The 13,775-nt window shown below is 51.6% G+C and overlaps 4 non-coding genes across 4 annotated transcripts; all 4 read left to right on the forward strand.

Moving 5' to 3' along the window:
• The first annotated feature begins 1,100 nt into the window (after positions 1–1,100).
• Positions 1,101–1,291, forward strand: LOC142264803 (U2 spliceosomal RNA). The gene has a single exon (XR_012731236.1). It is a non-coding gene; the product is annotated as a U2 spliceosomal RNA (small nuclear RNA).
• Positions 1,292–2,678: 1,387 nt separating this feature from the next.
• LOC142264860 (U2 spliceosomal RNA) lies at positions 2,679–2,869 on the forward strand. The gene has a single exon (XR_012731281.1). It is a non-coding gene; the product is annotated as a U2 spliceosomal RNA (small nuclear RNA).
• A 1,387-nt stretch (positions 2,870–4,256) lies between these two features.
• Positions 4,257–4,447, forward strand: LOC142264872 (U2 spliceosomal RNA). Its single transcript, XR_012731292.1, has one exon. It is a non-coding gene; the product is annotated as a U2 spliceosomal RNA (small nuclear RNA).
• A 1,387-nt stretch (positions 4,448–5,834) lies between these two features.
• Positions 5,835–6,025, forward strand: LOC142264884 (U2 spliceosomal RNA). The gene has a single exon (XR_012731303.1). It is a non-coding gene; the product is annotated as a U2 spliceosomal RNA (small nuclear RNA).
• The last annotated feature ends 7,750 nt before the right edge of the window (positions 6,026–13,775 follow it).

The following is a 13,775-nucleotide window of genomic DNA, read 5'->3' on the forward strand; positions in this document are numbered from 1 at the left end:
GTGGATTCACCTGCTGCTGCAGTGACCACAGGTGTGATAACATCTAGAATTGGCATCTGGTGCGATCTCTCCGCTTCCACTCCAAAGAAAGTTACCTGTTTATTCCTATCATGCATTGGTTTTTGGGGTTTTCTTTGAGTGATGATGATCTCTTTAGTAGTCTGTTGGCGCCCTCTCCTGGAGGAATAGTTTGCTTGCTCTTGGACATTCTAAAAGAGAGGTCATGATAGACATTGAGCTTCTGAGCTCAATTGGGGACAGTCATGGGTGATGAATGTTTGCAACCTACTGCGAAGCCTCATACCGCAATATAAGGAACGTCAAATACTAAGAAAGGGCGGCCTATGAAAGAATTACTACTTTCAATAAGTACACTTAAACGGCTAATTGGGAATAGAAAAACTGTAAAAAGCCCTCTGAGAAAGCCCCCCTCTAACCTTTGATAGTAAGCTTTTCTGTAGTCTGCCTGTTGATGTATTTTCCGTTTGAACTGTGCACAACATGAAGAGACGGAACACTGGCGGCTTGTCACAATGCCCCCCGATGACATCACAATAGCGCTGCTGCCTAGAAAACAAGCTGCGCAGAAGAAGTTGTTCTTTGGGTGGGAGGGTGGGCTAGTGGAAGGAGGGGGCAATCTCTTTTTTTCCCGGGTGGTAGGGGGATGACAGGAGAAGGGAAGCGGGTGGTGAGAAAGGTACAGAGGGCAGGGTTTGGGGGCTGGGAAGGAAAGGGAAAAGATTAGGGTTTGGGGATGATGAAAGGGCTTTCTACGGGTAAGGATGGCAAAGGGTGGCAGTGACGGAAAGTCAGGCAACCTGTCCTGTCCGTCTTTTTGTATCGTGAATTGGAAAGACTGCAAGGGGGAGGGGAGTTGCTTGCGCCCTAAAGGAGGAGTTATTCAGATTCATTGCAGTGGGCGGCGGCTGCAAAACGCACCATTCTTCTTGTTTTGGCTCTGCAAAGCAGCCTTTTCAAGGGTTGGCTTGGGTGACAAAATGTCTTGTGTAGGCGTGGGTTTGTCTCCCTCTCGCTCTCTCTCCCTAAGATGTGTCCGGCATAGGCCAGGGTGCCACTCGAGGCCCAAACCAATTCTGGTTATCGCTTCTCGGCCTTTTGGCTAAGATCAAGTGTAGTATCTGTTCTTATCAGTTTAATATCTGATACGTCCCCTATCTGGGGACCATATATTAAATGGATTTTTAGAACAGGGAGATGGAAAAAGAGCTTGCTCTGTCCACTCCACGCATTGACCTGGTATTGCAGTACCTCCAGGAACGGTGCACCCCTTCTTAACCCAGTTTCCAAAAGCAGAACTCAATTCACCTGATTCATATTAGCCCGATTTAATGAATTGGAAGAAAGCATACGTCTTCATATGCACCTCAATTTGGCCCATTCACTTTTCACACTTCCTCCTTTTGTTTTTTATCTTTCACACTTTTGACTTTCTTTATTCATCCAAATAGCAAACTCATCACCACTCAACCTGACCAACTCGGCTATGTCCCCGTGCTGCAGTTCTCTGTCTTATCTAGATCATTTGCAATTGAATGGAATAGATCCCTTTTGGACAAAGTGGATTCACCTGCTGCTGCAGTGACCACAGGTGTGATAACATCTAGAATTGGCATCTGGTGCGATCTCTCCGCTTCCACTCCAAAGAAAGTTACCTGTTTATTCCTATCATGCATTGGTTTTTGGGGTTTTCTTTGAGTAATGATGATCTCTTTAGTAGTCTGTTGGCGCCCTCTCCTGGAGGAATAGTTTGCTTGCTCTTGGACATTCTAAAAGAGAGGTCATGATAGACATTGAGCTTCTGAGCTCAATTGGGGACAGTCATGGGTGATGAATGTTTGCAACCTACTGCGAAGCCTCATACCGCAATATAAGGAACGTCAAATACTAAGAAAGGGCGGCCTATGAAAGAATTACTACTTTCAATAAGTACACTTAAACGGCTAATTGGGAATAGAAAAACTGTAAAAAGCCCTCTGAGAAAGCCCCCCTCTAACCTTTGATAGTAAGCTTTTCTGTAGTCTGCCTGTTGATGTATTTTCCGTTTGAACTGTGCACAACATGAAGAGACGGAACACTGGCGGCTTGTCACAATGCCCCCCGATGACATCACAATAGCGCTGCTGCCTAGAAAACAAGCTGCGCAGAAGAAGTTGTTCTTTGGGTGGGAGGGTGGGCTAGTGGAAGGAGGGGGCAATCTCTTTTTTTCCCGGGTGGTAGGGGGATGACAGGAGAAGGGAAGCGGGTGGTGAGAAAGGTACAGAGGGCAGGGTTTGGGGGCTGGGAAGGAAAGGGAAAAGATTAGGGTTTGGGGATGATGAAAGGGCTTTCTACGGGTAAGGATGGCAAAGGGTGGCAGTGACGGAAAGTCAGGCAACCTGTCCTGTCCGTCTTTTTGTATCGTGAATTGGAAAGACTGCAAGGGGGAGGGGAGTTGCTTGCGCCCTAAAGGAGGAGTTATTCAGATTCATTGCAGTGGGCGGCGGCTGCAAAACGCACCATTCTTCTTGTTTTGGCTCTGCAAAGCAGCCTTTTCAAGGGTTGGCTTGGGTGACAAAATGTCTTGTGTAGGCGTGGGTTTGTCTCCCTCTCGCTCTCTCTCCCTAAGATGTGTCCGGCATAGGCCAGGGTGCCACTCGAGGCCCAAACCAATTCTGGTTATCGCTTCTCGGCCTTTTGGCTAAGATCAAGTGTAGTATCTGTTCTTATCAGTTTAATATCTGATACGTCCCCTATCTGGGGACCATATATTAAATGGATTTTTAGAACAGGGAGATGGAAAAAGAGCTTGCTCTGTCCACTCCACGCATTGACCTGGTATTGCAGTACCTCCAGGAACGGTGCACCCCTTCTTAACCCAGTTTCCAAAAGCAGAACTCAATTCACCTGATTCATATTAGCCCGATTTAATGAATTGGAAGAAAGCATACGTCTTCATATGCACCTCAATTTGGCCCATTCACTTTTCACACTTCCTCCTTTTGTTTTTTATCTTTCACACTTTTGACTTTCTTTATTCATCCAAATAGCAAACTCATCACCACTCAACCTGACCAACTCGGCTATGTCCCCGTGCTGCAGTTCTCTGTCTTATCTAGATCATTTGCAATTGAATGGAATAGATCCCTTTTGGACAAAGTGGATTCACCTGCTGCTGCAGTGACCACAGGTGTGATAACATCTAGAATTGGCATCTGGTGTGATCTCTCCGCTTCCACTCCAAAGAAAGTTACCTGTTTATTCCTATCATGCATTGGTTTTTGGGGTTTTCTTTGAGTAATGATGATCTCTTTAGTAGTCTGTTGGCGCCCTCTCCTGGAGGAATAGTTTGCTTGCTCTTGGACATTCTAAAAGAGAGGTCATGATAGACATTGAGCTTCTGAGCTCAATTGGGGACAGTCATGGGTGATGAATGTTTGCAACCTACTGCGAAGCCTCATACCGCAATATAAGGAACGTCAAATACTAAGAAAGGGCGGCCTATGAAAGAATTACTACTTTCAATAAGTACACTTAAACGGCTAATTGGGAATAGAAAAACTGTAAAAAGCCCTCTGAGAAAGCCCCCCTCTAACCTTTGATAGTAAGCTTTTCTGTAGTCTGCCTGTTGATGTATTTTCCGTTTGAACTGTGCACAACATGAAGAGACGGAACACTGGCGGCTTGTCACAATGCCCCCCGATGACATCACAATAGCGCTGCTGCCTAGAAAACAAGCTGCGCAGAAGAAGTTGTTCTTTGGGTGGGAGGGTGGGCTAGTGGAAGGAGGGGGCAATCTCTTTTTTTCCCGGGTGGTAGGGGGATGACAGGAGAAGGGAAGCGGGTGGTGAGAAAGGTACAGAGGGCAGGGTTTGGGGGCTGGGAAGGAAAGGGAAAAGATTAGGGTTTGGGGATGATGAAAGGGCTTTCTACGGGTAAGGATGGCAAAGGGTGGCAGTGACGGAAAGTCAGGCAACCTGTCCTGTCCGTCTTTTTGTATCGTGAATTGGAAAGACTGCAAGGGGGAGGGGAGTTGCTTGCGCCCTAAAGGAGGAGTTATTCAGATTCATTGCAGTGGGCGGCGGCTGCAAAACGCACCATTCTTCTTGTTTTGGCTCTGCAAAGCAGCCTTTTCAAGGGTTGGCTTGGGTGACAAAATGTCTTGTGTAGGCGTGGGTTTGTCTCCCTCTCGCTCTCTCTCCCTAAGATGTGTCCGGCATAGGCCAGGGTGCCACTCGAGGCCCAAACCAATTCTGGTTATCGCTTCTCGGCCTTTTGGCTAAGATCAAGTGTAGTATCTGTTCTTATCAGTTTAATATCTGATACGTCCCCTATCTGGGGACCATATATTAAATGGATTTTTAGAACAGGGAGATGGAAAAAGAGCTTGCTCTGTCCACTCCACGCATTGACCTGGTATTGCAGTACCTCCAGGAACGGTGCACCCCTTCTTAACCCAGTTTCCAAAAGCAGAACTCAATTCACCTGATTCATATTAGCCCGATTTAATGAATTGGAAGAAAGCATACGTCTTCATATGCACCTCAATTTGGCCCATTCACTTTTCACACTTCCTCCTTTTGTTTTTTATCTTTCACACTTTTGACTTTCTTTATTCATCCAAATAGCAAACTCATCACCACTCAACCTGACCAACTCGGCTATGTCCCCGTGCTGCAGTTCTCTGTCTTATCTAGATCATTTGCAATTGAATGGAATAGATCCCTTTTGGACAAAGTGGATTCACCTGCTGCTGCAGTGACCACAGGTGTGATAACATCTAGAATTGGCATCTGGTGCGATCTCTCCGCTTCCACTCCAAAGAAAGTTACCTGTTTATTCCTATCATGCATTGGTTTTTGGGGTTTTCTTTGAGTAATGATGATCTCTTTAGTAGTCTGTTGGCGCCCTCTCCTGGAGGAATAGTTTGCTTGCTCTTGGACATTCTAAAAGAGAGGTCATGATAGACATTGAGCTTCTGAGCTCAATTGGGGACAGTCATGGGTGATGAATGTTTGCAACCTACTGCGAAGCCTCATACCGCAATATAAGGAACGTCAAATACTAAGAAAGGGCGGCCTATGAAAGAATTACTACTTTCAATAAGTACACTTAAACGGCTAATTGGGAATAGAAAAACTGTAAAAAGCCCTCTGAGAAAGCCCCCCTCTAACCTTTGATAGTAAGCTTTTCTGTAGTCTGCCTGTTGATGTATTTTCCGTTTGAACTGTGCACAACATGAAGAGACGGAACACTGGCGGCTTGTCACAATGCCCCCCGATGACATCACAATAGCGCTGCTGCCTAGAAAACAAGCTGCGCAGAAGAAGTTGTTCTTTGGGTGGGAGGGTGGGCTAGTGGAAGGAGGGGGCAATCTCTTTTTTTCCCGGGTGGTAGGGGGATGACAGGAGAAGGGAAGCGGGTGGTGAGAAAGGTACAGAGGGCAGGGTTTGGGGGCTGGGAAGGAAAGGGAAAAGATTAGGGTTTGGGGATGATGAAAGGGCTTTCTACGGGTAAGGATGGCAAAGGGTGGCAGTGACGGAAAGTCAGGCAACCTGTCCTGTCCGTCTTTTTGTATCGTGAATTGGAAAGACTGCAAGGGGGAGGGGAGTTGCTTGCGCCCTAAAGGAGGAGTTATTCAGATTCATTGCAGTGGGCGGCGGCTGCAAAACGCACCATTCTTCTTGTTTTGGCTCTGCAAAGCAGCCTTTTCAAGGGTTGGCTTGGGTGACAAAATGTCTTGTGTAGGCGTGGGTTTGTCTCCCTCTCGCTCTCTCTCCCTAAGATGTGTCCGGCATAGGCCAGGGTGCCACTCGAGGCCCAAACCAATTCTGGTTATCGCTTCTCGGCCTTTTGGCTAAGATCAAGTGTAGTATCTGTTCTTATCAGTTTAATATCTGATACGTCCCCTATCTGGGGACCATATATTAAATGGATTTTTAGAACAGGGAGATGGAAAAAGAGCTTGCTCTGTCCACTCCACGCATTGACCTGGTATTGCAGTACCTCCAGGAACGGTGCACCCCTTCTTAACCCAGTTTCCAAAAGCAGAACTCAATTCACCTGATTCATATTAGCCCGATTTAATGAATTGGAAGAAAGCATACGTCTTCATATGCACCTCAATTTGGCCCATTCACTTTTCACACTTCCTCCTTTTGTTTTTTATCTTTCACACTTTTGACTTTCTTTATTCATCCAAATAGCAAACTCATCACCACTCAACCTGACCAACTCGGCTATGTCCCCGTGCTGCAGTTCTCTGTCTTATCTAGATCATTTGCAATTGAATGGAATAGATCCCTTTTGGACAAAGTGGATTCACCTGCTGCTGCAGTGACCACAGGTGTGATAACATCTAGAATTGGCATCTGGTGCGATCTCTCCGCTTCCACTCCAAAGAAAGTTACCTGTTTATTCCTATCATGCATTGGTTTTTGGGGTTTTCTTTGAGTAATGATGATCTCTTTAGTAGTCTGTTGGCGCCCTCTCCTGGAGGAATAGTTTGCTTGCTCTTGGACATTCTAAAAGAGAGGTCATGATAGACATTGAGCTTCTGAGCTCAATTGGGGACAGTCATGGGTGATGAATGTTTGCAACCTACTGCGAAGCCTCATACCGCAATATAAGGAACGTCAAATACTAAGAAAGGGCGGCCTATGAAAGAATTACTACTTTCAATAAGTACACTTAAACGGCTAATTGGGAATAGAAAAACTGTAAAAAGCCCTCTGAGAAAGCCCCCCTCTAACCTTTGATAGTAAGTGTCACAAACCACCGGGGGGTCACTCAGAAATCCCCCGCGCTGGCTACCAGTACGTCACAATCGGGGGGTAACAAGCAGGAGTCAACCCTCCTTTATACCTCCCGACCGACAGACAGAGCACGTGACGCGCTCTCTAGCGCCCCTCTTATAGTCAGGCCAATTATGGAATTGCCCGACAATAAGCAAGGAGGCCGCTATACTACTTATGCCGATTATTGAAGGGTCCCCGGTGAGAGTAAGGTATATATTCCCCCGACCTCCGCGGGCGGAATATATAATATCTTCCCGGATCTCACTGGCCTCCCCACAATAATCCTTGGCACAACTCGCTGCCACCAACCGATTTACGGTAACTATTAGCCGAACACACAGACGTGGGATTCAAGATCGAGATAACAGAACAGCCCAAGATTAATTATATAATTTAATCGCCTAAAGCCACACTAGAAACTACAATATATACAATAGGGAATCTACAGAATATACATATGTCAGAGTACAGTTACAATCAAAGCATGGGTTACAAACAGGCATACACAGTTCCAGCAGTTACCTTGTTGCGTCTGGCCACAGGGGGGCGCTGTAGACCAGGTTTCTAGGATTCTTCCTCACAGGTCTTTCCCAACCAGGCCCCCGAGCAGAAGAACGCTGGAAAATGGCCGAAGTAGGGTTATCAACCTGGGCAAATCCAGGTCTCCTCCTACCTTAGTGACCTCACAGGGAAGCACTGCCACTCCCCCTGCATGGATCAGAATTATCCAGAAAAGGGGATTTTGGCCATAACTTTGCCTGGGAGCGTCGTAGGCGGACGCCAATGCTCTCATTGTGACAGTTATGAATTTAGCTGCAGAACGAGGGGACTCATGACCTGTCTACGAGTTCCCATATGGCTGATATCACGTTTGGTGTGTTTCCCAATGTCCTACTTCCATAAAAAGGGTGTGCCAGCATCGTCCACATGCGGAGACACCATTGTTATGGTTGCCATATTTATCGGAGATATGGCTTGCGAGATATGAACCATTTTTTACTGGAGTCGTTCTGTCTGGCTATTTCCATAGCCTTGCTAACTAGCTAGCAGCTCCTACTACAGGGTGACGGCAGGGAGTCATCCTGTATCCATTGTCCTAAAGCCACCTAATTTCCATATCACAGGACATGGCCATGGATTTGTTGCTAAACCAGTTGTGTGAAGGGAAGGGGGTAGTGACACCAGGAGAGGGCTTCCTGACATGACTTGAATGTCATGATTTATCGTCATATCTCCGGATTTACCTCACACCTCCCCCCTTTTGAGGGCGCTAGGGGGCAGCACACTCCGGTGTTCCCCCGTGCGCCCGTCCGCGACCTCTCCTTGTCGGGACAGCCCGTCTGCGTTACCGTGGTCACGGCCCCTTTTGTGGCGAATGGTGAAGTTGTATTGCTGGAGCGCAAGGCTCCATCGCAACAATCGCCCATTCGTCCCAGAGACGGTGTGCAACCAGCTGAGGGGATTGTGGTCCGTCTCCACGATGAAGTGGCGCCCGTATAGATAGGGTTGCAGACGCTGCAGGGCCCACACTATGGCCAGGCACTCCTTCTCCATTGTAGAATAGGCCACTTCCCTTGGTAACAGCTTCCTGCTCAGGTACAAGACTGGGTGCTCTTGGCTCGCAGAGTCCACCTGGCTGAGCACCGCACCGAGGCCGAAGTCACTGGCGTCGGTCTGTACTACAAACGGCCGCGTGAAGTCGGCTGCCTGTAGCACGGGCGGGCTGGACAGGGCGTCCTTTAGGGCCCGGAAGGCTGTCTCGCAGTCCACTGTCCAATCGACTGCAGAGGGCAGCTTCTTCTTGGTGAGGTCCGTCAAGGGCTTTGCCAGGCTACTATAGCATGGAACAAACCTCCTATAGTACCCAGCGGTCCCCAAGAAGGACATCACCTGCTTCTTGGTCCTGGGGGTGGGCCAGGATGCGATGGCCTCCACTTTCTCAGGCTCGGGCTTCAGCGTTCCCCCACCTACCCGGTGACCGAGGTACTGGACCTCGCTCATGGCCAGCTGACACTTTCCCGGCTTGATGGTCAAACCTGCCCGGTGGATCCGCCTGAGCACCTGTGCTAGATGCTCTAGGTGGTCCTCCCAGGTGGGACTGAAGACGGCAATGTCATCCAGGTACGCGGCCGCGTACCCTTCAAGTCCCTTGAGCAGGGTGTTGACCATCCGCTGGAAAGTGGCAGGGGCATTCCTCATCCCGAATGGCATCACCGTGGACTCGTACAGTCCAAATGGGGTAATAAAGGCAGAGCGTTCCCTGGCCTTGCGAGTCAGGGGGATCTGCCAATATCCCCGGCTCAGGTCCATGATGGTCAGGTACTGAGCCCCGGCCAACTGATCGAGCAGGTCATCGATGCGTGGCATTGGGTACGCATCGGCGACCGTGACAGCATTGAGCCCCCTGTAGTCCACGCAGAACCGAGTGGTTCGGTCCTTCTTAGGGACGAGGACTACAGGCGAGGCCCAAGCGCTGTTGGATGCCTGGATCACCCCCAGCTTCAGCATCTCGTCAATCTCCTGGCGCATGTGTTGCTGCACTTCCAGGGAGACCCGATATGCTGAACGCCGGATCGGGGGATGATCCCCAGTGTCCACGTGATGGACAGCCAAGTCAGTCCTTCCGGGCTGGTTGGTAAACAACCCCCGGAAGGGGTGTAGGGTGGCCCACAGCTGGGACCGTTGGTCCTCCAAGAGCTGGTGGCCAACCTCCACATCCTCAAGGGATCCGCCTGCCCTAACCTGGGCTAGCATATCCAAGAGGGTTTCCGCTTCTCCCTCCTCGGGCAGGTTGCACACGGGGAGCGCACATGCCTCCCGCTCATGATGTGCCTTCATCATGTTCACATGGAAGGGCTTCCGCCTTCCACGGGCAGGGTCCAGGGTGACCAGGTACGTTACAGGGTTGAGCTGCTGGTACACGAGGTATGGGCCTTCCCAGGCTGCCTGAAGCTTGTCCTGTGGTACGGGGACCAGTACCCACACCTTTTGACCCACTTGGTAGGTCCTCTCACAAGCGTTCTGGTCGTACCAACGCTTCTGATCGGCCTGGGCTTGAGCCATATTGTCGTGTACCAGTTGCGTCAAGGCCTGCATTTTGTCCCGGAAGCGCATGACATACTCGATAACCGACACTCCAGGGGTGGCCAAATCCCCTTCCCAAGCCTCTTTCACCAGAGCCAGGGGGCCCCGCACACGTCGCCCGTACAGGAGCTCAAACGGTGAGAATCCTGTTGAGGCCTGTGGAACCTCCCGGTAAGCAAATAACAGGTGTGGGAGATACCGCTCCCAGTCACGCCCATGGGAGTCGACCAACATCTTAAGCATCTGCTTCAAGGTGCCATTGAACCGCTCGCACAGGCCATTAGTCTGTGGATGGTACGGGCTGGCCACCAGATGTCGCACCTGGACTTGCTTACAGAGGGTCTCCATCAGCTGGGACATGAATTGGGTCCCCCGGTCAGTGAGCATTTCCTGGGGAAAACCCACTCGGGAGAAAATCTCCAGCAATGCGGTGGCCACCTTGTCAGCCCGAATGGACGACAAGGCCACTGCTTCTGGGTACCGGGTGGCATAGTCCACTACCGTCAGTATGAAGCGTTTCCCGGAGCTGCTGGGGATGGCCAGCGGGCCGACCAGATCCACAGCCACCCTCCTGAAAGGCTCATCGATGATTGGCAGAGATACTAGTGGGGCTTTGGGGTGTGGCCCCGCCTTCCCCACTCTCTGACAGGTTTCACACGAACGGCAGTAGGCAGCCACATCGGCCCCCATTTTTGGCCAGTAGAAATGCTGGTTTAACCTGGCCTTGGTCTTAGCGATCCCTAGGTGTCCGGCCATCGGAATCTCATGTGCGATCCGCAACAACTCCGTCCGGAACGGATAGGGTACCACCAACTGTCGGTCCCTGGGCCACGCCTCCGGTGAACCCTGCTGGACCGTGGCCCGGTACAGCCGTCCTTGGTCCCAGACCACTCGCTCCGGGTCCGAGTCCGAGGGAGGCTGTGCCGCCTGCTCCTTTAGAGCTTTCAGGCTGTCGTCAGCTTCTAACGCTGCCTGAAACCCCTGACCAGATGTGGCCAGAATCGACGAGACTGTCACATCTTCGGTCAGTACCCCGGGACCTGTGTCCTGGCCTCCACCTGACTCGGCTGCCACTTGGTCAGAAGGGGAAGAGCTATCGGACCTCCGGGAGGCCCCTTGGCTTCCAGCACTCCCACTGCGGGTGACAGCGGCCACAGCCGCTGCGACCGTGGGTCGTGCCTGCTCCTCCTCCGTTCCTGACCAAGTCGCCGGTTCAGGCAGACCTACCTGGCTTCCTGACACCCCGGTTGTGGGGGAACCCTGCACCGAGATCTTACCTGGGAGCACTTCCGCTCCTGGACCGGCCCCAATCTCACCTGCCTGTTCCCCTCCTGCAGCAACAGAACCCCGGTGTGAAATCTCTGGGGACCCCACATTTGCTGTGGTAGCCCCCACCCCACACACTGGTCCTCCCCCTGCAGCACCCTGCTCTCTGCTTATCCCTGCAGAGGGCAACAGATCCCAGCTCACAGGCTGGTTACTTGTAGAGGCATTGTCACACCTTTCTCTGACCCCCTCCCCTGTCACAGCTGCAGCTGTGTGTGTGTCTATGGTGTCTGTGCAAGCAGAAATATCAGAGTTCACTCCCTCCTCCCTTACATCATTCATAGATAACACATTAACATTGTTAGGAGTCATGTCAGTACGGGCTGAAGGTTCAGCCCTTGGTTGGGGCCCAAACTGGGAGGTTATCTGCCCCAAATCTGTCCCAAGTAGCACGTTTGCAGGGATCCGATCAGTTACCCCCACCTCCCTCACCCCCCGCCCTGCGCCCCAGTCCACATAAATGTCAGCAACAGGCAGCGCCGGGTCAATGCCTCCAATCCCGGAGACAGCGAGGGTTTTTCCAGGGATCAAGTCTTGGGGGGACACCATCTCAGGCCGCACCAGAGTCACTTCCGAGGCGCTGTCTCGCAGTCCTATGGTCACAGACTGGCCGACGGTGACAGGTTGGAAGCTGTCCAGGGACCTACCACCACCCCCACCCACACAATACACCTTGGGCGGCCCTTGGGACGGGGACGGAGCCGGGGCCTTGGGACGCTGAGGGCACATGGCCTTGAAGTGTCCAGGTAGGTTGCACTGGTGGCACCGTCTTGGTTCTGCCACGGGCCTGGAGAGGGGAGTTGAGGGGGACACCCCCTGCAGTCTAGGGGCAGGTGGGGCAGTCGCAGAGTTCATCTTACCCCCTCTCCAGGTGCTGCTGGTGGCTGCTCTCCTGGCTTCAGGAGCCCGGTTGTTGGTGTAGTCATCGGCAAGGGCAGCTGTAGCCGTGGACCCCTTTGGCTTCTGGTCTCGGATGAACTGGCGGAGATCCTCAGGGCAGTTCCACAAGAGTTGCTCCGTGATGAACAAGTCCAGGATCTCCGGTCCGGTGGAAAGCTGCAGGCCTTGGGTCCAGTGGTCGGCAGCTCGGGCAAGTGCCCGCCTGTGGTCAGCCCAGGAGTCCTTTGGTCCCTTCTGTAGGCTCCGGAACTTCTTGCGGTAGGACTCCGGGGTGAGGTTGTACTGTTGGATCAGGGCCCGCTTGATGGTGTCGTAGCCCTGATCTGCCTCAGCAGGCAAGTCCCCAAGGATATCCAGGGCCTTACCCCTTAAACGGGGGGTCAGGTATTTGGCCCACTGGTCCTTGTTCAGATGATGCTGCAAGCAAGTCCGTTCAAAAGCAGTCAAGAAAGAGTCCAAGTCTCCATCCTTCTCCAGCACTGGGAAGTCCTCAACACGGACCTTTGGAAGTTTGGTGTCTTGAAGGTCACGTGTGGCTGATGAGGGCCGGAGCTGAGCTAGCTGCAGCTGGTAGTCACGCTCTGCCTGGCGCTCTTCACGCGCTGCCTGCCGCTCTGCCCTGCGCTCTGCCATGAGTATCTCGTAGGTATCCCGGTCTCCAGCCTGGAGAAGGGCCATAGCCATTTGAAGAAGGCTATCCGAGCCTCCCAGGCTCGGTGGAATGGCACGTGGTGATCTGCGGCCCGCTGCGGAGCCTGGTGCTTCACTGTCCATTGCAGAGCGGAGGGCTGGCATCTGGCTCGTTGAGGAACCTTGGGCGAGCTCCTCCTCATCTTGTCCAGCAGTCCCAGGTTGTGCGATGTCCTCTGCAGAGCTGTTCTCTGGCGTCGGGCTCCTGGAGGGCTCGTGGACAACCTCCTCATCGTCTCTGGCCTGAGCATCGGCCATTCCTTTGGCTTTGCTCCTGGTGCTATCAGCCATTGTTGCAGACTTTGGTCACTGACACAGAACTGACACCTGATGCCTCCACACACCTTACAGTATCTGCACTCTGACACTCTAGTGTTGAGCTAGTCTGAAGACCCCAGCAGCCACAGCTGCTGCAGGCAGTCTTTAGTGTCTGGGAGTATGGGTCTCACACTCACACACACTATTATCTCGATCCCACCGCTTGCCACCAATATGTCACAAACCACCGGGGGGTCACTCAGAAATCCCCCGCGCTGGCTACCAGTACGTCACAATCGGGGGGTAACAAGCAGGAGTCAACCCTCCTTTATACCTCCCGACCGACAGACAGAGCACGTGACGCGCTCTCTAGCGCCCCTCTTATAGTCAGGCCAATTATGGAATTGCCCGACAATAAGCAAGGAGGCCGCTATACTACTTATGCCGATTATTGAAGGGTCCCCGGTGAGAGTAAGGTATATATTCCCCCGACCTCCGCGGGCGGAATATATAATATCTTCCCGGATCTCACTGGCCTCCCCACAATAATCCTTGGCACAACTCGCTGCCACCAACCGATTTACGGTAACTATTAGCCGAACACACAGACGTGGGATTCAAGATCGAGATAACAGAACAGCCCAAGATTAATTATATAATTTAATCGCCTAAAGCCACACTAGAAACTACAATATATACAATAGGGAATCTACAGAATATACA

Source organism: Anomaloglossus baeobatrachus, unplaced genomic scaffold, assembly GCF_048569485.1.
Source record: "Anomaloglossus baeobatrachus isolate aAnoBae1 unplaced genomic scaffold, aAnoBae1.hap1 Scaffold_2712, whole genome shotgun sequence".
Classification (NCBI taxonomy): Eukaryota; Metazoa; Chordata; class Amphibia; order Anura; family Aromobatidae; genus Anomaloglossus; species Anomaloglossus baeobatrachus.